This window comes from Typopeltis vanoorti, chromosome 13 (genome assembly GCF_054136105.1).
Source record: "Typopeltis vanoorti isolate ZY-2024b chromosome 13, IOZ_Tvanoo_1.0, whole genome shotgun sequence".
NCBI lineage: Eukaryota > Metazoa > Arthropoda > Arachnida > Uropygi > Thelyphonidae > Typopeltis > Typopeltis vanoorti.
This window is the reverse complement of record NC_143561.1, coordinates 102,143,785-102,167,185: the sequence shown is the minus strand read 5'-3', so window position 1 is coordinate 102,167,185 and position 23,401 is coordinate 102,143,785. Positions and strand designations below refer to the sequence as shown.

General features: G+C 32.6%; 1 protein-coding gene across 6 annotated transcripts in view; it reads right to left on the bottom strand.

Annotated features, from left to right (window-relative positions):
* Positions 1-23,401, bottom strand: part of LOC150100421 (myocyte-specific enhancer factor 2-like) — a 287,084-nt gene that overhangs the window by 112,878 nt on the left and 150,805 nt on the right. Inside the window, exon 1 of one of the 6 annotated variants that reach the window (XM_090402911.1) lies at positions 8,013-8,134. The exons of the other annotated variants lie outside the window; for them this stretch is intronic. The gene's annotated coding sequence lies outside the window, so the exon portion shown is untranslated. Of the gene's footprint in view, positions 1-8,012; positions 8,135-23,401 lie in introns of those variants that run through there. 6 annotated transcript variants of the gene reach the window in all.

Here is a 23,401-nt window from a genome sequence, read left to right as displayed (position 1 = left end):
AATATTTCACTTATTCTTCGTTGAGTGTCCAATAATTAAAATATCTGAAAAAAAAATATTAAAATCAGTATCTGGTATTATAATTTCATGGTGTCGCCATCTGGTGACAATAATTACCGGAAAGAGAGAAAATATAAAATTGCCTATTCTTGAGTAAAATGATTTAATAATTAAGAAAAATAAATGTTTATAACATCACAGCAAGAAAATATTTAAATAATTATCTTTATTTCAGGAATACAGAACGCCCAAAGAAAACTTACTAAAAACAATTCTTCCTCGTTAATGTTTCAAGCAGAGTATCAGTAACTACTGGAAGTGCCAAAGAAAACATCTTACACCAGAGTGAAAATAATAAAAAAAAAGGAAGAAAGAATACGGTACACTGATATCAGACAGACACATAAAAAAAGAATGCTGTTAAAAACTTGTGTGCGTCATCGTGTACTGTTGGCACGTGACGATATGGGACGCGTGCGCAGTCAGCAACTTTCATAGTAAACTAAATAGTTAACTGACAAGGTCATTTGGATGCGTTAAAACAAAAGACCAAAAAGCAGACGAACATCGTGTAAGTACATATTATTTTGGAAAGAAGACATTCAAGAATAATTACCTAACTTGTATATAAGTCGAATTACAGGTCGTGTCGAGATCTATTTTTATATCCAGCTGAGTATAAATTCAACGAATCACGACAAATCAATTCTATATTTATACTAAATAGTAGCTCATAATCAGGAACATTCAACTTTAGATTTGCATAGCATTGGATCCTTGTTTGATCAGAAAGCAATTAAATGTTTTTCCGACCTATATTTTCATTTGTTTAAAATGTTAATATTATTTTTTAAAACTACGAGTAGTACTATGCATTTATGCATAAATAAATAATTAAGTATCAGCTAGAAACAAAATAATTTATTCCAGCGAAAACACATATTTATAAACCATTCTACACTTTCAAATATTAATGCAGTATAATACAAATTAATAAATATTCGACAGGTGGAGTTATTTTATCTTCCGAAGTACTGAAATGAAAATCCAAATACATCGTTTGGTTAAAAGCTGATATGCGCAAAAGTAACAAATTAAACATAAATGAACAAAAACAAGCAAACGCTGAATAATTTTATACCAAAAATAAACATTATTATGGCCATACACATAATACGTTTGGCGAAAGTAAATACAGTAATAATTTCAGCGATTATATTATAGTTGCAGCTAGTTATACAAAGTGTGGTTAATCCAATAAATCATCATAATGATAAAATAGGTCTGTTTGCTGTCATTGACCCGTCAACCAGTTATATTCAGCATATGAATATTAATAATGCTGACATCATAACCTAAACATTTGACCAACGGACTCTCTTATGACCAAAGGACTAAGGGCATGCCATTCTATCTTTTATCCATCTAGAAGTCAGGGACACGTACCAATTACAACTCAACTTGCTTTACAACTATGCAAATAGACATTAATTGGCAATACTACAGTTTCTCATAAATTATTTACATAGCCTATTTTATTCATTGTAATATACGTCGATGCACATCGCTATCATAAAGTTTTTTTATTTTTTATTTATTAAATTAACTTTCAATATGTGTACTCAATATAAGAATCTGGAATGAAAAGGTGACTAATCAATTTTTATTATAAATAACAAAGAGTGATCACACCGAATGGAATTCTTTTAGTATTAAAAATTCGTTGAATAATATGTTATGGCTGATTCCGAAATCACAGGATCTCTCAACGATGAGAGTTTTTGGTGCTGGCACAAATAGAAAGAGAAAGTGTAGTAAATATTATTGTGATTTACCTGCCGGCAAAAACACGAAACATGCAATTGCTTCCCATATGTAACTATTACTGTCAACTGTCAATTTGATATTGACGTTTCATCTGACCTCGTTGTCTGCTCACCGGTGATGGGGAAATATTTTTCTTCGGTCTGTTTCTTGCATGATCTCATTCTCATGCCATTGAATTAAAAACGAGCATTATTCTTTTACTGCATAAACTTTAAAACTACTGTTTACGTAAGCATGTAATAATCAAATTCCAAATTTGGTTTTAAAAAGAATTAAAAAAGAACGGCTGTGAAAAGATTGTGGGAGATATACATTTTTTTTTCTCTGCAGGGGTAGAAAGAGTATTTGAACTCAACCGAAGCAAGCTTGCTAGCGGGAAGAACAAATGTTCGATTCTCACTATTGCCTTGGTGGGATTTTTCCAGCTTCCCTAATTCGGCCCCCACTTAGATCTGCTTAGTAGGAGGAAGTTTAGAGGAGGGGAAAATCTCTACCACCTCCTGGAGATAGACTAACTCAAAATTTAACACATATCTTCCCAGGCAAGAAAGTGTCTTCGTAGGATTGATTGAATTAAAATAAATAAATCAAAATAATAATTAAAAAAAAAAACCTTCGAGGAGGTTTGTAGCGACTTTTTTCGCCCGTTGGTTTAATTGGTTTGAAATGGAAGCCGGGAGAATTTTTCTCCGGTGTACTCCGGTTTTTATCTTCCACAAAGAAATTAATCCAGGGAATAAATGAAATTTACAAGTATAACATACGGAAACTTATGGCCTTTTTTTAAAAGATGAAAAAAAAACTTACAAACCAAGAAAGAGAGGGACATCGTATCGGTAACAAAAAAAGACTTAATTAACCTGATGAGGTCAGAATTCTCTAGTTCGTAATTAATAAATAATAAATGATTAAATTACCAAACACACACAAACACATAAGGAATACTGAGAGCGAAAAGATTATGAACTTTTGTAACTACGCGTGCCTATGTTGTTCTATTAAAACTTAGATCCTCAACAAGTCACAGGATAGTCGAAGAAAAAATTGTGAAAAAGGTTTCACTGACTTTGAAACATGCCAAAATTTTTTTTTTTCTCGATCGCACGTCTTAAAATTTATTCACAATTATATCAAATAAATGGGAATTCATCTTTATGCACTTGGTACGAAATTAATTATAAGAAAATTTGAAATTTTCTTTTCATTTCGAATAAATGAAAAAAAAAAATGTTTATTCGGAAAGAGTATTTCGAGGAGGAAGCTGATAAAGAAATAGGTCGGGGAAAAACATCCGGTAAAGTGCAAGTCAGAAACCAGGAAACTTCGGGACCTTTTTTTTTAAAAAAAAAACCTAGTGTAACTATAACATTTATCTTTTTAACATTGTCAATAATATTCTGCAATACCGCAGGTAGAACCCATTATCCATGGATGCGACTTATTGGTGACTGTATTAGGACCAAAGACCATATAAATCACATTCAGTGCTAGTTTCTTGTTATGTACTTTGTGATGTCGACATGGAAAATGCTGTGGAATTCTCATTCCATTATCTGAAATAACATTAAATATCTTCCAAAAGAATCCGAAAATAATAAGAATGGTAGATAGTGGGAAAACTAACTACAAGCCCGAAAACCAAACCTAATCCCTGGAACTCTCACCTGAAGGTACCAAATAAGCTGCTGATAAGATGCCTTGAAGTGTGGTAAAAGATGAACAAGGACACAGGATCAGATTGACTGCTTCATCTCCCCCCCCCCCGCCCCAAATGAGTCAAAATATAATCTAGATGTGTCAGACGAGGTTTACCAGGCATCTAAAAAGAAGCGGACTGCTATCGAGAGTATCCGTGGTACCGATGTGGAGTATCTCAAGGCCAAATGTTCTAAGATTGTTTTTCTAGTGCTGGCGTAGGCTGTCGTCATTTTGTTTAACAGCCGACACCTCCACAGACACACTACAGAAGAGATTAAAATTAACTATTTGCAATTAGTTCACTAATACGGAAGACTGTACTTACCAAGGTGATTCACATTTATACACGGAACAAAAAAAAAAAACCCTTTTTTTATTTAGAGTTGGTAATTTTATTCATCCTTAAAAGAATTTTTTTTTTTTTACCTTTTAAATTGTTACAATAAATTTTCCGATATTTGACATGATGTGCGTATTCCCTAAGCTGGGTACGTGGGGTTATAGCCTTTCCCTTAAAATTACATGAGAGAATTAAAAAAAAACCTTATATTAAAAAACATTACAGATAACCTTAACTGTAATGGTTTAGTAAAAAAAAAAATAATTAAATTTAAAAAACTAAAATAAATAAAAATAAAGTCATTATTACCCAGTGTGCAAAATTACACTTTTATTTAAATTGTTTAAATAAAAAAATTAAATAAACTTTTAAAATATCGATTTATAAATAAACTATTTTTCTTTTAATTTTTAAATGCAATTTTAACTTTAAATTTAACATTATTAATTAAATAAAGACAAATTAAGAACAGCTATGGTCATCAGGTGCAACCAGAATATGCACCAAAATAATAGAATTACAAACACAGTATGTTTATTGTGGGACTTGAACTGTCTCCGTATGCTAGAAATATAGCTGAAGTTTCACGGTTGCGCTATTCTTTAATATGCTATCTGGTATTATCTAAATTCCCTGGATATGCAAAGAAAGTGGACTGTGATTAACACAAACATTTGTGTGTGTGTATCTGCACTTCAGAAGACAAAAACTTACAACCACACAAATCAAACTCCGGCTTAGGGAGGTTCGATAGAGAGACACAAAGTACGACTTTTTTTTTTTTCTTTTCTTCTTCTTCTTCTTCTTATATTGGTCAGCACAATAGAAACAGATCTTCCTTTCTCACCCTTTAGGAGCGATAGTATCAACTTTTATCTCCATAGTAGCAACGGAAATGTAACTAAGGCGGAAGTCAAGGCCATGCCACGATAACACCAACTGTGCCAGATGAAGTTGCACTGCGTTAAAGCGCCACCAACAAACGCTCGACTTATGAACCCCTTTTTTCACTTTACGAGTTGCATCGCAACACGCACAAGCAGTAATACAATGGCTGGATTAGGAAGAAAAGTCGTGATAGAACTTTTCGTTCCATTTCCTTTTCGTTTATCACAAGAAAACATAAGAAGAGAGGTGGGGGACACAAAAAAAAGAAAGGGGGGGGGTAATGAAAAAAATCGATAGTGGCGCCACACTGTGCTTCGTCCTAAGAGTAGGTAGTAGCCACAAGAGGTCAGAGACATCTGTAATGGTAGTGGCCTAGATACCGGGAAATCGGGTTAGAGCCCGCGGCCCCTGTGCGAGCCGTTCGCTATCCCTCTCCGTACTAGTAAGAGCCAGACTAAGAAGATGTAGGGCAGCAGAGACAAGGGCAGTGAACAGAGTGAGTGAGAGAGAAGAGAGATGTATTTGAGATGTAATAGGAACTAAAAGAAAACGGACATCCACTCGCTCAGAGCATTGCTCTCTGCTTTATCAAAGAAACAGCTTGCAACAGGCGTGCTGCTGTGTCATGACCACGCACGGCAAACGTCTTGGTAGTTCGACAGCATTTTTCTCCCATGGTTATTTGTAGCTCACGCTAGCACAGTTCTAATTGGAAGTCAACATAAAATTGGCATTAATACCGTGGTTTATTTGAAAACCAATATTTGATTGTCATTAGTAATGTGACAAAAACACAAATCGGAATTTATAACGGGGACGCTTTGGAAGTTAAAAACATTTTTAAAAAATCGTGAAAAAAAGTACAATTTTCTCGAGAATTTAATAGAGAAAGGAATAATAGTAATAATAATTATTATTATTAAATTACAATATCATACTAATAACCTATTATTAAACCTCGCACACATTTCATCCATATGTTCGAACACGGCTATATTACAACTTTATCAATTCATCGTGTATACAATATAAATAAACGAAAGAGAGAAAAAAATTTAATATAATTAACGAACCTGTAAATATTTTATAATTCATACTGGAAATTCGAATAGTTCATGCTAATATTCACTAATTTATATATCAAAATTAAATATTTTAAAAGATTGGATACTCTAATTATTACATTTATTTCTTATATAACATAATTAACGAAAGCTTATAAACTCAAGCAGCTACATCTTATCCAGAGTAGGCATTTAAAAACATCCCAAAAGAAATGTTTAGTTTTGACGAATACTAAAAATTGAAACCATGTCCAGCACTTAATTTTAATAGTATATTATATGAAGCATGAAGATAGTTTTCAAATTACGCAATAAAAGGTTAAAAATGCACTGATTGGGTTCAAATCAGTTTTAACACAACTGTCACACAATCACTTGGGGGGGGGGGGAGAATGCCAAGTCTGGTCTCTTGAGTAAGGTCCTGGATTATCTAACCGCACGGTACCCATATGTACGTAAGTTCATCACTTTTGTGAGTGAGATTCAAATACAAAAGAAAAAGATTAATTCAAAAATGATCCGTTTATTTTGAAATAGTTTAAAGCATAAAAAATGCGCCACCTTTCGTGATGAGATTCAAATAAAAAAGAAAAAATACATATTAATTCAAAAATGATCCGTTTATTTTGAAATAGTTTAAAGCGTAAAAAATGCGCCTTTTAGTTATATCGAATGGCTAAAAATAATTATACTTAAAAAAATAGAGCATGCTACATCATAAAAATAATAATTAACTCACGATAAAATGCAACTGCACAAGAACTTGAAATATGAATAAAAAATAGGCTTAGAAATCACAATAAGAAAACGGAAGTCGGTGATACTGAACGTACATTTTCATATATTATTTTATCACGACACTGTTGATGAATCAGTTAGTTAAATCCCATGGTATTTCTGGATTATAAAGCACACATAAGAACACATGAAAAGCAGTTTTCACGGATTCATTGCAAAACTAAGTAACTTCGAAATATCTACCTTAAGTACTTATCTCCTATTAACATTGTTTAATGATATCCATCGGTTGCTATCAGCTATTTTTCTACGCAAAATAGCGGAACTGGTCACCTTTTCACAGAGATAACAATTGGTGAACATGCTAAGTTAGCGAGCAAATAGAAATGCGGGTTAGATTCACCATTTGGAAATATGATCGCCGTGACTGTTCGCTCTATCGTATCAAATGAGGTTCATGCTCACTTCTATGCTTCGCCGCAGAGCGCACATTTTCCACGAACTGTGACGAGTGAGCTTGGCTACAATGACCTCTAGGGGGCAATACATTAATTGGTTAATATAAAGGGAAAAAGTGATAAATATTTTAATTATATTAAATATCGAAATCAGCGAAATTTGAATTAATAAATAAATAATAGAAATAAAATATTTAAGACATGAACGTTGAAGTTGGAAACCAGATGTATAAAAATGCGCCTGAGTAAGTGAGATTTTTTCTTTTCTTTTCTTATATTTTTCATAATTACCTTAATATAAATTCGTTACTTCAAATTTTTATCCTTCGTTATGGCTTTACTTAATTCTAGTCTCTTTGAAGTTTCACTAAATGTAAAAATAATCAAAGAAAATCTGGAGAAGAATTTAATATAGCTGTATAATTTTCATAATTAAAAATTATTTCCTTGAAATCTGGAAGTAGTGCACTTTTCTTTTCCTCCAATTGGCATCTATTGGTGCTATGCTAGATCGAGGAAGAAAAGTATTAATAACCTACTTTAATTTCTTAAAGCAAGATTTCAGATTTAATTGTCACCAGCTAATTTGCATATCTGAAGAGCCCTGAGTAAACTGAAAATGCTCGGAAAATTAAAAATAAATTTAAATTAATATCATAAACAGTTATGAACGAAATTAAATATAACGAGCCTAATTATTATTATTTTACGATAACTTCTGTAGATATGTCATAAAATCGAAGTCGTCGTTCATATGTGACAAGCTTTAAGCTCGCTTTATCATATTAATGTAATAATATATATCAGAAATTATACGAAGTTTCTATTCATGAATTGTGCTGCCTAAATAGTCCTTAGATTCTATAACAGTACTTCTAACATATCTCTAATAACCAGGAAAAATCTAATAAAACTCTCAGGGCAGTACTCAAAGAGGGCTTGTCAAAGATGAGGGGGGCCAAGCAAGTAAGGATGACAAGTACCAAAAATAGCACCTACCTCCATTCGCTGCAGGAGTTCTGCCAATCTGTGGGCATCCCTGTGGGTAGACAAACGTGCACTGCACTTGAGCGTGCGCAATTCCTGCTGATGACGTCACTATTCAGGCAGCGAATGAGAACGCTGTAGAACTTCGGGGTCAGATTCCGCGGTAGGCGAATTACCCTCGTTTATCGGCTGCTAACGGTGAAGGCATCTCGTGTGCCGTAGAAAAATTTGCATTCTCGCTCTTCATGTGAGCCGTACGACACCACACTAAGGAAGTGACAGCGTTCGTGTACCGTGTAAATGTACCCAGAATTATCTTTCGGTGCGCATCTTCAACTCCACCATTTCTGTAGATGCATTCATGGGGTTAAGATAGTACAGCGAAGTTTCTTATGAGTTCAGAAACATTCATTAATCACTATATACATTGAAGTACCACATTAAATCGCATTTAATTACTTCTATTAAATAATAACTAGAAATAGTTTCTTGAATTCCTTAATTTTAAAAGAAAAATTTTTAATTCAAGTATACTTTTAAACTTAGCAAACATTTCAAACAATAAATTATCTTTTCCCAAAATAAATTTTATCCAGCGTTTCATTATTAAGTTTATAGTTCCTCATAGTTTCGCAATACCTTTCAGATTACTCACTGAGCTTGGTTTTGGTATCAGTTGAAATTAGCTAAAGTAAGCAAGGCTATGGCGCCAATATATTATATCATTTAATTCCCTGCGTGTTCTTCGATCGGTTTATCTGTTTTGCGGGCTAACCTACCTTCAGTCGAAAAATCCTTATAAAGTTTTCACGTCCTAAATTGGAATTCAAATTACTGATGGGCAAATGTCTCGACTGCACTATGGAAGTCCTTAACAACTTAACGAATTTCAAGAGTCCTATTCAACTGTAGAGACTTTTCTATGTTCAAACCATCCTCCTTTTTTTTTCCTTTTTTTTTTTAATGCCGATCCTATCCTAGAAAGGTTTATAACACATAGGATATTTTATTATTATTGTTAATGCAAACCAGCCAGAGAACACACCACTCGGTGTGTTCTCTGGCTGGTTTGCCTGTTGCGGAAAGAAAAATCCGACCTTCTAGAAGGGAAAAAATTCTGATATACTTTCCTATCGGCTCACACATCTACAGATTAAAAGTCATTAACAAGATTCTTCGCGTCCTAGACGGAATTTGAACCCAACGTTTCAACCAAAGAGCATCGTCGTTACTACCTGAGATAAGAAAGCTAAAAATAAAATTCTTAATGAGGCTTGCTATAGTTTAGTACCCAGGGTAGAGAAGTTAGATAATCCGGTTACCCTACTCTAAGACCAAACATGGAAACTTTTTCGAGTAACATCAAGCTTCCCAAGAGCAAGGTGTTGCTTTGACATCGAGCGAGTAAAATCATCTCTTACCTAACTGCTTTGATTTTATGTCATTGCAATAACTAGTTGTTAGTATTTCATTACCATGCGTGCATTCTATGGTAATGATTAGGAGTTTAGGTACTCATTCTTGCAAAAAAAGAAAAAATAATAAACGGGAAAGAAAGCTTTTATCTAAATTACGTTTATCCACTAATTATACGAACTTTATCTGGTACCTTACTAGATAGAAAGCAAAAGGACAAGTTACTTCTACAAAATCTCTGAAAAGAAAGAGCTACGAAAAAATCAGAGCTAAAAGAGCCAGAAAACAGATATACGGTGTCTGGAAAATAAATTGAGGTAATCAAGCTAGGTGATACCCTTTTGTGACAAAAATTATTTCACTAACTCACTCTGAGATGGTGAATTTTTTTTTTTTTTTTTTTTACGTTCTAATCAAAATAAGCTTTTCTGCCTTTTTTTTTTTTTTAATTTACATATCAAAATACTGCAAAGCTGAGAGTCTATCTCTGAGGGAACCAGGTTTTTTATATATCTACTTGGCAGCGATTACAGCTGATTAGATTCAAATAAATGTTAGCAAATGAACAAACATATTTTGGACCATTTCTTCAGCAAAATACGACTGAATGATGTAGAGAAGTTGGACATGTTGGTCTTGTCTTAAGTTGCCGTTTTAATTCCTAAATGTGCTCCATAAGTTCAAATAACTCGGTACTAATATAGCCATTGAGCTCCCATTATATTTGTTAGCATCAACATGACTGTTCAAGCGTCATATTGAAAAGACTGTGATTCGTCTCCATAACATCGGCAACACAGAATATCAACATCATCCTGGTTGTTCTTTTCTCCGACAGTTGCGACAAGGGATCCCAGCCCAAACTAAGAGGAACATCTCTAAACCATAATATCATCTCCATTACACTTGTGGCGAATGAGACTATATATTGTCTAATAAATAAGGTTCTCCCGGAAGCCACCATACTGAAACATGTCCAGAGTATACATCGCAATTCATCACTCTATTCAGCAAATTTCCAAAGGTTTATTGTACTATCACAGCGAGGTCTGTATATTACGCGTGGAATTCTAGCATGGTGTGGGAAGATTTTGACTTGTGTATAGCAACTGTTTAAAGGAATACTAAAGGTGTGGATTCTGTATGTAGTATTCCTGCACAAACTCCTACAACTGTGGACGTCGTGAACTCTTGGTTGACGGAATCCACTGATATACGAAAACTCGCAACTCTTTTCTGTACTACCATTTCTTTTTCAGTCAGTTTATGTGGTCTTTTTTGACCATATAATTGGGGAAGGAGTTCTTTTCACTTCAGGTTTCCATCTTTTAATGAGATCAGCCACAACCGTCTATTTTCCATTATAGTACAATCACACGACGTGAAGGATGGCAGCCTAAAATAAAATCTTGCTGGAAATCAATCACTTGATTCTAACTTGCATCCTGTTCTAGTATCGTCCATATATAATGTATATATACATACATACATATAGGAGTATGTGTGTGTATATATATATGCATAGATTTTGGATTCGTAAAAGCAAAGAAAATTATCCTAGCTTTTTTTTTTTTAGAAGGAAGGGAGAGTTGAGGTAGCTACAGAATTGATACATTTACGGTAAGAATGTCTTCAGATTAGAGATCTTTAAGACTGATATCGTATGAAAGATAAAGAGGAGTGGATACATTTTGCAAGAAAGATATAGAAAGATTTTCACTTCTGAGGGGAACGAAACAGACTACATATATTTTTCTTCTCCTATCCTATAAAAATATGATATTGAAATCGGTATTTCGAGAGCTGGTTGTAAATAATCACCGGCGTACTGGAGCTATTGAAATAGCATCGACATGGACAGGCTAAAGGTTAACAAGCAAGAAGAAACTTTTAAGTTGATCTTTGGGCTATACCATGGTAGGTTGTCTACAGAATGAATAAAAAAAAAATAAGGTTAATAAGTATCGGAGTAATAGTTTTAACTTAAGTAGAACTATTAAAGTTTTTATTAGGTTATAGTTTTATGCTCCAGTTGTGGCTAAACTAGTGGCAAATTTAAATCAATGTTTTTGTATTTATTTTTCACAGTATGATCAGAACTTTGTCGAAGCAGGTTGACATCCCGTGTGTGTATATTACACTAATTTGTTTTCGTTGTTATAAAAATAAGCCAAAACTACTTAAAGCTATAGAGCTTGTATATTATGTCAGTTAAGTGCTTGCCTTTCTGCATGTCCATACTGATATCACAATTATATTATAACAAAGAACTGGAAATATAAAAGGAAATTCTCTGATATTGCATAATCATCTTCGAAATTTTTCCATTTTTTTTCGACACATGTAAAGGTTCTTGAAAAAGTAGCATAGGCGATTCTTTTTTTTTTTTTATGTTTCGAAAGATATTCGTCGCAGAGACCTCTTTCTACTGATGAAAATCGTCAAATCTTGAAATGAGAACTCATTTTGGAACGAAGTCTCAGGAAGTAAGATTAAATATGTAAACATAGGAGGACATTGAAATAAGTAGACCATGTATGATATATTTCTTTCTAGTTTTTGTCCTGTTTAGGACTTTTTTGGTCCCAGAAAACATTTACGTACATAAAGAACCTCACAGTTCCTACACGAAATATTTAATATTGAATAAAACTCAACATGCAATAGAAAGAAGAATGTGCAATATAAATAAAATAGACCACGTAATACACAGAGAGAAGTCTGGACTCTCAAAGATGTAATAAAAGCAATCTACAACAGCAAAAGTAGATGTGCAAGACATCTCGCCAGAATGAGAGACAACAGATGGACAGTCAGAGTAACAAATTGGTATCCGAGAGATACCAAAAGGAAACCTGGAAGACCGGCCTTAAGGTGAGAAGACCCAATGATCAAGAAAGTTGGAAGAAAATGGAGAAGAAAGGCTCAAGACAGGAATAGCCGGACTCTTTACGACCTGTAGTCATGGAAAAATCCTGACTGAAATCACAGAGGTTCATCAAGGTAATAGTTTGTGAATGTGCTGCCGACATGTACGAATGAAAAGTAATATATAATCATTAAAGCTTTTCCCGCCCTCTCATGAAGCACTTAAAATACTAAAAACTAGTTGCGTAGACCTTCCCTTATATCTTTTTCGCCAGTCTGTAATATTCTGCGTGAGAACCCTCAATTTCAATGCAAAATCTTAAATTTGCACACAAACATTGTGATCACCTTAATAAGACGTTTCGGGAAGATAAAATAAAAGCAGAAAATGATGTCATCGATTCGATTTAATCATAAAATAATGAGTTGGGTTATTAGTTCATATACCGAAAAAAAAATTCCACGAAGTTTATGACAGACCTTTATATATCTCAAATGATTATCTTCAATATTAGCTCGATAACGCTTTATATTTCTCTGCAGTCGCTTAGAGGATATTGTTCTGTGTAGTTCTGACATTTTCTTAAGGATGGTTCGATATTTATCTGCAATACTAATGAAGCTTTTTTGGGGATATCTAAACCATGATAACTGGAGAAAATTGACCAAGAACTGAACGTGTTTTTCATGCTTAGTTCAGTGACAAATTGAACTTTGATCTCTGTTTCGAAAAATGTAATACGGATATCATGGCCCTTAACGACCTCAGAACGTCTGAGGAATGCATTCACAATATTTTTATATGTAAACAGAAGACTCGCGACACTGCTGTCAAAGTAGTTCATGCTTCATTCAACATGATCATTTTGATTTGACTTTGGATCATCGTACCAAAACATCTTAGATTCTTCGATTTGATTAAGGTTAGGGATTTGTGTAGGGTTAACCTGAAACTACATTGTTGTGGACTGAGCAGCCCGATAAGATGAACTTTCACTCTTCTACTGGTCAGGGAAAAGAAATTTCTGAATGTGAGTAACATATATATTGATTCTTCTATAAATCTTGACATGTACAGACCTTACTCCCCGTATGTCTTTCTACTCTAATCTAAATGTTAAGAGATTACTACGTTTGTTTACCAGAGGTCTTGCTTATTTTTGATTTAGAAGAAATATCACTTGGTCTATTTTAACCTGTTTGATTCTATTTCGAAAGCAGTATCCCCCCCCCCCCTCACTCTCGCCGCTTATCACAAGATAACCACACCAACTGTTGGGATAAAGATTGTCACACAAAGCTGGCATTAAGCGTGCAATGCATAATCTGGTCAGTTTTGCGCAAGTAATGTTGAATAACAAACTATATTAAATCAGAAACAAGCTAATTAGAGTCTGTCCGAAATAGTCAGTTTTATTAAAAAGAAAGAAAGAAAAACCAAAACTCCCTGAGTTCTTGGCAAATGATTAAACGACACATGTGCGTTCTTTTAGGTGAGGAATGGGAAAATGACATTTTATTATGGGGAGATATATAAACGACATGATTTCACGAAGAATTAAGAGTATTTTCTTAGAAAAAATTGAAAAACTAGCGGATACAACAAATCCGATGCAGTCTCCGTAGCTCAGTCTCTGTACCAGTGACTGGTACAGAGACTGAGCTACGGTCCTTTAGTCAGAAAAATCTAGTTTCGAATTCCCGTCCAAGACTGGAGACATTTTCGTAAGGTTTTTAAATCGAAGACGGTTAGTGGTCACATTCAGAAGTAGTACTGGTAGGAAGCTTTTAAAATCTTTTTTTTTTATTTCGCAAAACAGATGCAATTGCCAAACAGAGCTATGTAAGCAGGTGTTATTTTATCATAACAGAAGAAAAAACTGATTTATGTAAGCCAAGTTTCTATAGGCAGCTCTCATACGTAGAAGAGTCATTTTTTTTATGTTCTGTGTAGCTCTGACATTTTCTTAAGGATGGTCCGATATTTGTCTAATGAAGAAATACTAATGAAGCTTTTTGGAGATATCAAAACCATGATAATTGGAGAAAATCAACCAAGAATATAGTACATACGTAGTTTTTCCTCCCGAAAACTTGGGTGTTTCATACCGCATACAGGTAAATCGACCAGAGAATACACACAATTAATAGACAAAAACGCTGTTAGCGGCCGTGGATGATGATAGTAGCTCTGTGGGTAAATGAAGAATTAACTAGTGCAGTTGTGGAGGAGTGCGAGAAGTCCAGTGTGTGTGTGGGGGGGGGGGGGGGTCAAGTTCTTATGATAAAGTCTAGACATAGTATTCAATAGTATATAATTTCAATGCGTTTATTAAATATTTGTAAGAAATTTAAATTTAAAACGAAAACCATTTTAATTAAAATGATTACATATTGCGGGTATTAAGTGGGTGGGTGTGGATGGAAATCAAATACACCAAACGAAGTAGTTGAACATGTTTTTTTTTTTTTTAATTGTGAATTATAAACAGTCGCTGTATGATTAAATATTTAATAACTATTGTAAAACAATACGATACTCTAGCTCATCATAAAGATGTTGAAAGTTTTTTTTTTTTCATTTATAGCTCATAAAGTACGTTTCATAATGAAAACATAAAAAAGAATAATTTCTGCGAAAAGCATATTAATTAGGCTTAAAGAGCTAAACTTGATAATTTTATAATTTTCTCTTAGAAGATAATATTTGCTTCATTTATACTGATTATATTCTCAAGTTTTAGCTTGCTGTATTAATCTTATGATCAAGTCTAGGAATAATATTCAATAGTATATAATTTCAATGCGTTTATTAAATATTTGTAAGAAATTTAAATTTAAAACGAAAATCATTTTAATTATTTTCGTTTTAATCATTTTAATCATTTTAATTTTAATTAAAATGATGACATTGTGGGTATTAAGTGGTTGCCTTAGGCGCTATTTCTCCTTTGTATTACTAACGGTAATTATCTGTACTATTACCTCTGGTAATAGTACAGGAGATTTCAAAGTAAAGCATTATTAAAATAGTTGTTAAGTAACATTTATAAAATAATAATTCTTACTTTAGACAGAATTTGGAATTTTCCAAATATTTTACCTAATACAGTATCTATAACATAATAATATTTTTCAAGGAGTTTTGAGATAAACAAAACGATAAACGATAAAATTTGAGCTTGAGATCTAGATATTCATTCTCTAGCTTTTTATGGCGCTTTGCCAACTGTAATACACAAAATTGCGACTGATATTTTAATGCACTTAATTGCTACTTATTACTCTACTTACATAGTATTGTAAAGCGTTAACATAATGGGGTCATGATAACATATGTCGGCAATTATCATATCCTGTAAGATAGCTTCTCGGAGGCTGTGATTTTAAGTAAAGGAGGTAACCATCCTGCTTTTGTTCAGCACACCTATAGCGTTTCTCAATGAGAGTCCGTAAGATACGAGTTAGGTGGTACGAACCTCTCACATTGTTTAATAAATCCAATAATAGTTATTATTACTATTATTGTTCAAATAATAGTAATAATAACTATAAAAATTACGTTTATAGTTCAAACTCACTTCTTTAAAATTTCTTCAAATATTAGCAAAATTGCGAAATCAGGTCTGCCGTTGTACTCTTTATTTATAAATATGAGTAGTATATAGGTGACATTACGGAAAGTAATTCGCTCAGTTTAGAAAATTTTGAAATCGGAAGTGCTATTGGAAGACACACAGTATCACAAAAACATGAAAATGTTCATTATAGCTAATATAAAAATCGTTACGAGTCAATAAAAAAAGAAGACGTTTTGCAATAGCATCCTAGTATAGTATAGTATAGTGACGTCATTCATTATCACAGCAACTGAACCTATAGCCACTCCCCCCTCCGATATATTTTAGATAGTATGATAGATACTGTGTGAATGTCGAATAGTTGTGATGGACATGATGTTTAGGGCTTCTCTCGATGAGTTTAAGGACTCCTTGGAGTCGCCCGTAATAATAATAATAGTATCTATTGTAATAAGTTTGTATCGTTCTACGCTTGCAATTTTTCTTCACTAAAATTGTGCGATTTATAAACGAAAGTTGAAATAACTTTATAACTAGGCACTTTTTAGTAGAGATCGTAAATACCAAATTTCATCAAAATCTATTCAGCGTGAGTTGTAATAGAGGTACATTTTGGTCGGACCAAAAACCAAAGTCATGTATATCATTAACCTAGTTTAGTTAAGGCACAAACTTATTTATTTATACTTATAATATCTAAGCAGATCATCGAAATATTTATTATTTATTTATTTTCTATATTTACTGGCGTAAAAAAACATTGGTAGAATTATACGATGTATAATTGTACCTCTGTAATTATATCTTTGTAATAAAGTATAAGAAAGCATTTATTTGAGGAGGGGGGGGGGATGATAAGAGCAATGACCAGTCAAAAACAATGAAATATATATATCATCCTGTATAAATAAATACACAATAAGTGGTTAGTCTATTACAATGTATCTAAACTATATTCACATAACGAAAAAATGTAATCATTCTCAAAAGTTAACGAAAAGAAAGAAAGAGGCTGTCAGATTAAATAATCTTTAATTAAACATTTCGAAATTTAGAAATGAATAAAATATTCCCCCACCTCCACTCAAAAAAAAAAAAAAAAAGCAAAGAAGTTACAGACAATATTTAAACAGTATATATTGCCTTACAATATAAATATAATTGTATGTCATTTAGGGATGTGACATATTACAGGTTGTCATTGTTTTATTAGTTCGTACTACATTTATAACTGACTAATTCAAGGACGTAATTCTATTCTAATATTCCATAGTGATAGGAGTAAATAAAGAAATATATTTTAAATACCGATTGCATCTGATACGGTCCGCTAAAGACGGATGTGATTAGGAAAACAAGCGTACTTTTGAACGGTAGAGATTTAAGTTTGTGAACTGAATGAACAACGAGTTTCGCTGTTGAGAGAGAGTAACATCCTCATAACCTCATTTTTTAGTAGGTACAATGAATGTTCGGCGCATGAACAGAATTCTGATACATATAAGGTCAAAAAGTTTCTCTGTGAAACCAGGAGTTGTGCAATGAATCAGAGAATGAGATGTTTTTTTTTTTTACAAAATGAATTAATTATTTTACTTTTTTATTTAAAAGAATGAATGCTTTCGATTTTTATTTCAGAATAATCAAATTATTCCTTTTATTTCAAGAAAATCGAATTGCTTTAACATTATTTAATTTTTAAATCATATTTGAATCATGAAAATTAACCAAAATACCAGAAAAATTAAATATCTGATTTAAAAATTCCATACTACAACGAAGATCATTACACCGAACGACCCCTATCTACAAAATATTTGAGGCATCTTTTAAATACTATTTTATATAATCTTTATATTTTATATAAATTAAGTGGGAAAGGAATTTTTTTTTTCTCTTATAAAAAATTCCAGAAAACCTTTTGCTGCTCAAATATGTTATATTATTAATGTATAACGTATGTGTTATATTTTAATTAGATAACTGCATACGAATTTAATCAAAACTCGACAACTACAACGCAAAAGTATTTAATGTTCTTGTCAATTATTTGATTTCTCATTTTAATAAAATTATTTGATTTTGTTATTAAAATTATGATAAGAATTCTTCGAATGTAGTAGTGTCTGACCAATTAAACAGAATGACCTCTATTGGTCAGAAAAAGTTTGAGGCAAGTTGCTTTGAATATTCAGTAGCGTGGAATTTACTGATTTTCTGTAATCTCAATTTAAAGAAAATTGCATTTCGTTAATCTCGCGAAAATGTCGGAAAACTTTTCGTCACTTGAACCTAGTGCCTATTATATTTTAATGGGATAATTGCATAAGAATTTTTCCAGATGGTGAGAAATTAAGAGGCAGAAATGAGCTATGACGTCTATTCAACATGGCAAACGTTCAAGGTTCTCAGTATTAAATCACGCTAACAATTGAAATGTAAAGACAGAAATAATAATAATAAAAAAGTCTTCTAGAGACGTTAGGCTGTGTTCATTGTCTCTCGGCTAGGTGTCACTAGTTTGCTTGTGACTTGGTGGTAATTACGCTAATAAGTTTTATGAAAAGAGGAACTAATGTTGGAACATCGGACATTAAAAAGAGTTCGGGGTCTTTAAATTAACTGAACTAATTACGATGAACAAGTATACACGGACTGTACATTAACCCTTGCTTCGCTACTATTTGAAAGAGCTTTTTAGTAGAAAAATCCTTTAAGGTTTAATGTGTCGATATTAATGTGCAGGATTTTGTAACAAACCCGTTGTATCTGATGTCATATTTCATTTGCTTATCAGTAAATGATATCTTTCTATTTTTACAATTTAACTTGAATATCGTTAAAAATTACAGCGAATAAATGTTTTTGCTTTGATGTTGTTTCGTAATTACATAATATTAACAATAGTCATAAATATCGACATTTCAGTAAAGCTACAGGTACGCAGATTGTTCCACCGAGTTTTCGTGACAGAAAAGTGGTAAGATTTAAAACAAAAAAATGAAAATTATTAACTCTGTTGAATCATTTCGAATTTACATGTAATAAAAATCAATGGCGTCTATTGATTTCAAAGTGACAATGCAAAGGAATGTAACGCGAACTTGGAATGTTGCTTGGAATAATACTTACATTTCAAAATGCTTATCAAAATAAGCTTTTGGATTGGAAAAGCTTTAAAGTTCCAAAGGCTGACATTTTGTCGCGTGGATATAAAAAATATAATCAACAGTTCTTTCTGTAATGGCAATATCAAGAAATGTTTAAAAAGATACATACTGATTTTAGGATTTTTTTAAAAAACATATATTTTAAATTATTTAAGAAGTTGAGTTATAAATTACAAATAAAATAAACTCTATTGATAAATAGGATAATAAGAGTATGCATGATGTTGCGACCGCTTTAAACTTTCAAAAACTGTTTATTGTATATAGATAGAGACATTAAGATACTGTTTGAGCTAAATAAGAATTGTAGGAATGCCATTAAAGAGATCCTATACCATTCCACCAATACTCCATAGCTAGATGCATGGAGTATTGGTTTACAAGGTACGAAAAGTAAAAATATGTTTTATTATTATGAAGGATTCATTGATATTTTAGGATAGTATGGGCCTCAAAAGTGTTCGAGCTAGGATTCCCAAAATTTTACAAATGACAAATGACAGTTATACATTACAAATGTGTATGTATAACTGGGAATTAGAGGTCTGTGATGTGTCGAACTGTAAATCATATCTTATCCTATAACTACAGTTGATCCGCTAAATAAATAGTGATGCCCACCATGAGTTCAGCCACAAAGTTAGTTGGGTGCAAAATAAATAAAAGGAATGCAGCCCTTCTGAGTTATCGATGCATAGTTTGCGGAGGTTGACTTAAAGAGACAGAAGCATAGCTAAGAGCAACTACAAAACCAGTTAATGATGTGATAGTGGTTAGGAATATTTCGTATGGGAAGAAATTCCTCCAATAATTTCTACGGTTAAAACAGTTACACACTATATATCCGTATCATTTCTGGATTAGGCGCTTTTATCTGTGCCAGTTCATTGATTCACAGAAGGCAATGACATCTTTCAAGTTGGCTACTCCTATCGAATGGTAACAGCAAGACAGGACATGGAAAATATTTTCACTAACTTAGTAGTAACATGTCAATTATAATACGATAAAGTTTTTGTTGAGTGGAGTTTTTTTTTTTTTTTAATATTGTTACAAATGTTATGCAAATAAAACCAGAAAACATTATCCTGGTGGTTAATCAAATCCACTAAAGTCCTCCATGACCTATTCGTAGCGCAGTCATGAGGGCAGATATAGCGTGCAGATTTACCATGCAAAATTAAATAAGAATATTTAATTTTCATTTCATGAAAATTTCATGAAAAATTGCAGAAGAATTGTAACTGACTAGAGAAATAATATTTCATTCTTGAAGAATAAATACACATTCCTCAAATTAAAATAAATAACAAATTCAAAGGTTATTATTAGTTTGCATAATATTTGCAAAAATGTACATTATAATATACATAACATTCGTTTTGAAACATTTGTTTTGATGATTACTGACACACATATTATTTTCAATAAATAATGTTGAAAAGAACACTAACTTGTAGAAATAAATAGTTATTCTCCAAAATTTAAGACCTTGATATTTGGACTATCGTGCTCAGACATGGTCACTTGGATTCCATGGAAATGAGAAACAGTTAAAATGATCCAGTACTGAATAACCAAAATCATGTCCGATTTCCGGAACTCTGCATATAACTGACGGAGTAAGGCCTCCAAAAATTCACAAATAGGAGGAGAGGAGAGGAGATATGATAGAAAAGATACAACATAGCAAGGGATCTTACAGTGTAAATATAGAGGAAATTTTGCAGCTCGTGGCAGTTCATACCTGAAGGGTGTGGTCAGAAAGAACAAGAGGTCCAAGTATTTTTCATGGCGTGTGGTGAGCGAATAGAATAAGCTGCTAGTGGACATTATGAGCGTGTCATCAGTAATGTTTTCAGAGGTATGAGAGGTACCAAGGAATTGCGCCTTCATAGGACCCCCTAATATATATATATCCACTGATGAGACCTCAATAAAGGTCGAAACCGGTCTGGGTAGTGACCATTACCTTAATGCATAGCATCATACATCTCCGCAAGGAAATGTGCTTTGCATTAGGGAAAATTCTAAGGAAAGTGATCAGATCTTACTCCACCTTTACAACGAGTTGCCTAGTGTTGTACTACTTGCAGCCGCAAACTTGACTTACTTGTCTGTTGGCTTACTTGGAAAAAGGATTAAAATCTAGCTATATATATATATATATTAAAATATATATATATATATATTAAAATATATATATATATATATATATATATATATATATATATATATATATATATATATATATATATATATATATATATATATATATATATATATAAGACTGGTACTTCGTTTCCACGAGTTGCCTCAGACTTGCACTACGTGCAGGCGCAAACTTGACTTACTTGTCTGTTTGCTTACTTGGGAATTAGGATTAAAACCAAGTTTATATAAAATTACTTGGTATCTTTAATACTTAATATACCCAAGTTAAAAAACTTTCTACACACACACACACACACACACACACACACACACACGTGTGTGTGTGTGTGTGTGTGTGTGTGTGTGTGTGTGTGTGTGTGTGTGCAGTGTTATACTTTTCATAGTTTCTTTCCTTTGAAATATTTTAAAAATCTTTTGAATGCTTTAAAATGAAGCATACCTTTAATATGGGTTCTCTGTTATTATTACTATTAGAATGCGTATTGTTTCTCAGATAGAGCTGCCGACTTTTATGTCTAATCCTCTCCAGATTAAAATTAAGTATTTCACCAGTGGAATATATTTCTGACACCAACGTTAAAGTCATAAAAAGAGTATTATGTGAATCGATTGCATCTACTTACCAGTTAGTTTCTTTTCTTCTTTTTTTTTTTTTTTTTTTTTGAGGAAACTAAACTTCAGTTTCCGTAAGGAGAAAAAAAAAATCGGTCAAATCTGAAACTGGATCACCCAATTTCTTTTAAAATAATCTAGAAATGTATTCGCTTTAGGTTGTGATTAGGATGAACAGTATACATGATGAATCGTGTTCCCATCTTCTTCTTTTTCCAAGGTCCTCAACAGGACCTTAAGTGCCCACGACCATCTATGGCATCCTTGGATTTCCTAACTGCTATTTCTGGATAGAGTGGTTAGCCCTATGCCTATCGTATATTCTGTATGAGATCTCCGTACGGGACTGGCTAACTCACCTTCACTTGAAAAGCCCTGATAAAGATTCTTCGGGTGCTAGAAGGGGATCCAGGTCTTTCAACCAAAGGGCATACTGCGGTCACATGGCTTATTATAATTAAATAAAGCAATATTTTCTTATGACATTCAGAGCGCTGACTGTCATAAGAAAATATGCTGTTTTAAGAATCATACTGTGCGATTCCAAGTATTATTTTCGCAATATGAGATTTGACTAAGATTTAATAGCGTTCCAACTAAAATCACTTCATTAATAAAAGCCAATGTTAAAGACAGTTCCCTTAAGACAGATTTTTTTTTTTAAATATGGAAAAAGAAATTCAAAACAAATTAATATTTTTTTAAAATAAACGTTACAGAATTATAAATATGACTAACCAATGCTTTACCAGTTACTTTTCTAACTGAACTCGCAGAAAGTTTCATGACTCTGGATTCTGCAGAGAAAGATCATTCTAGGCACCTACTAGAGGAATTGTTTTCTAAGCTCTTTTTTTTTTTTTTTTTTTTTATCCGCTTTCAGAGTTGAATTTGGCGCAGAAAAGTAGATGAAGTTATACAGGGAGAAAAATTAATTCCACATTTTCTCAGCAATATTATCTGCAGAACACAGAGGAGTACAGACAAATAAATACAAGCTGGGGTTACAAAGCATCGCCACTACATATCTAGCAAGTCATGGGAATGCGCATTCAACCTAAGCGATGACTAAACGTGAAGACCTATACAGTATATATCTGACAAATTAGAAGTAAAAGAGTGCTCGCATTGAAAAATGAAACAAGCGTTTTCTGTTAATCTCATCCAGAGTTTAAAAAATTATTATCATAAGAATTATTAAAACTATTTAGAGCAAAAAAATCGTTCAGCAGAGAGCAAAACGAAACTAAGACTGAAGTTCGTTTTGCTCCCTGGTGTTAAAAGAGTGAAATAAAAATTTTCAGAAAATTAAGTCACATCAGAAAGTAAAATGGATTAAAATCACTAAAATTGCTGTATTTTGGTTATTTCGCGTGTTTCTAAGAATACTTTTTTATGTGGTCCCACTCACGAAAGGTTATCGTAAACCTATATAGTATATTCGTACTGTGAGTGGGCTAAGCATTTATTATTATTATTATTATTATTATTATTATTATTATTATTATTATTATTATTATTATTATTTCCATTTTGATTATATATATATATATATATATATATATATATATATATTCAT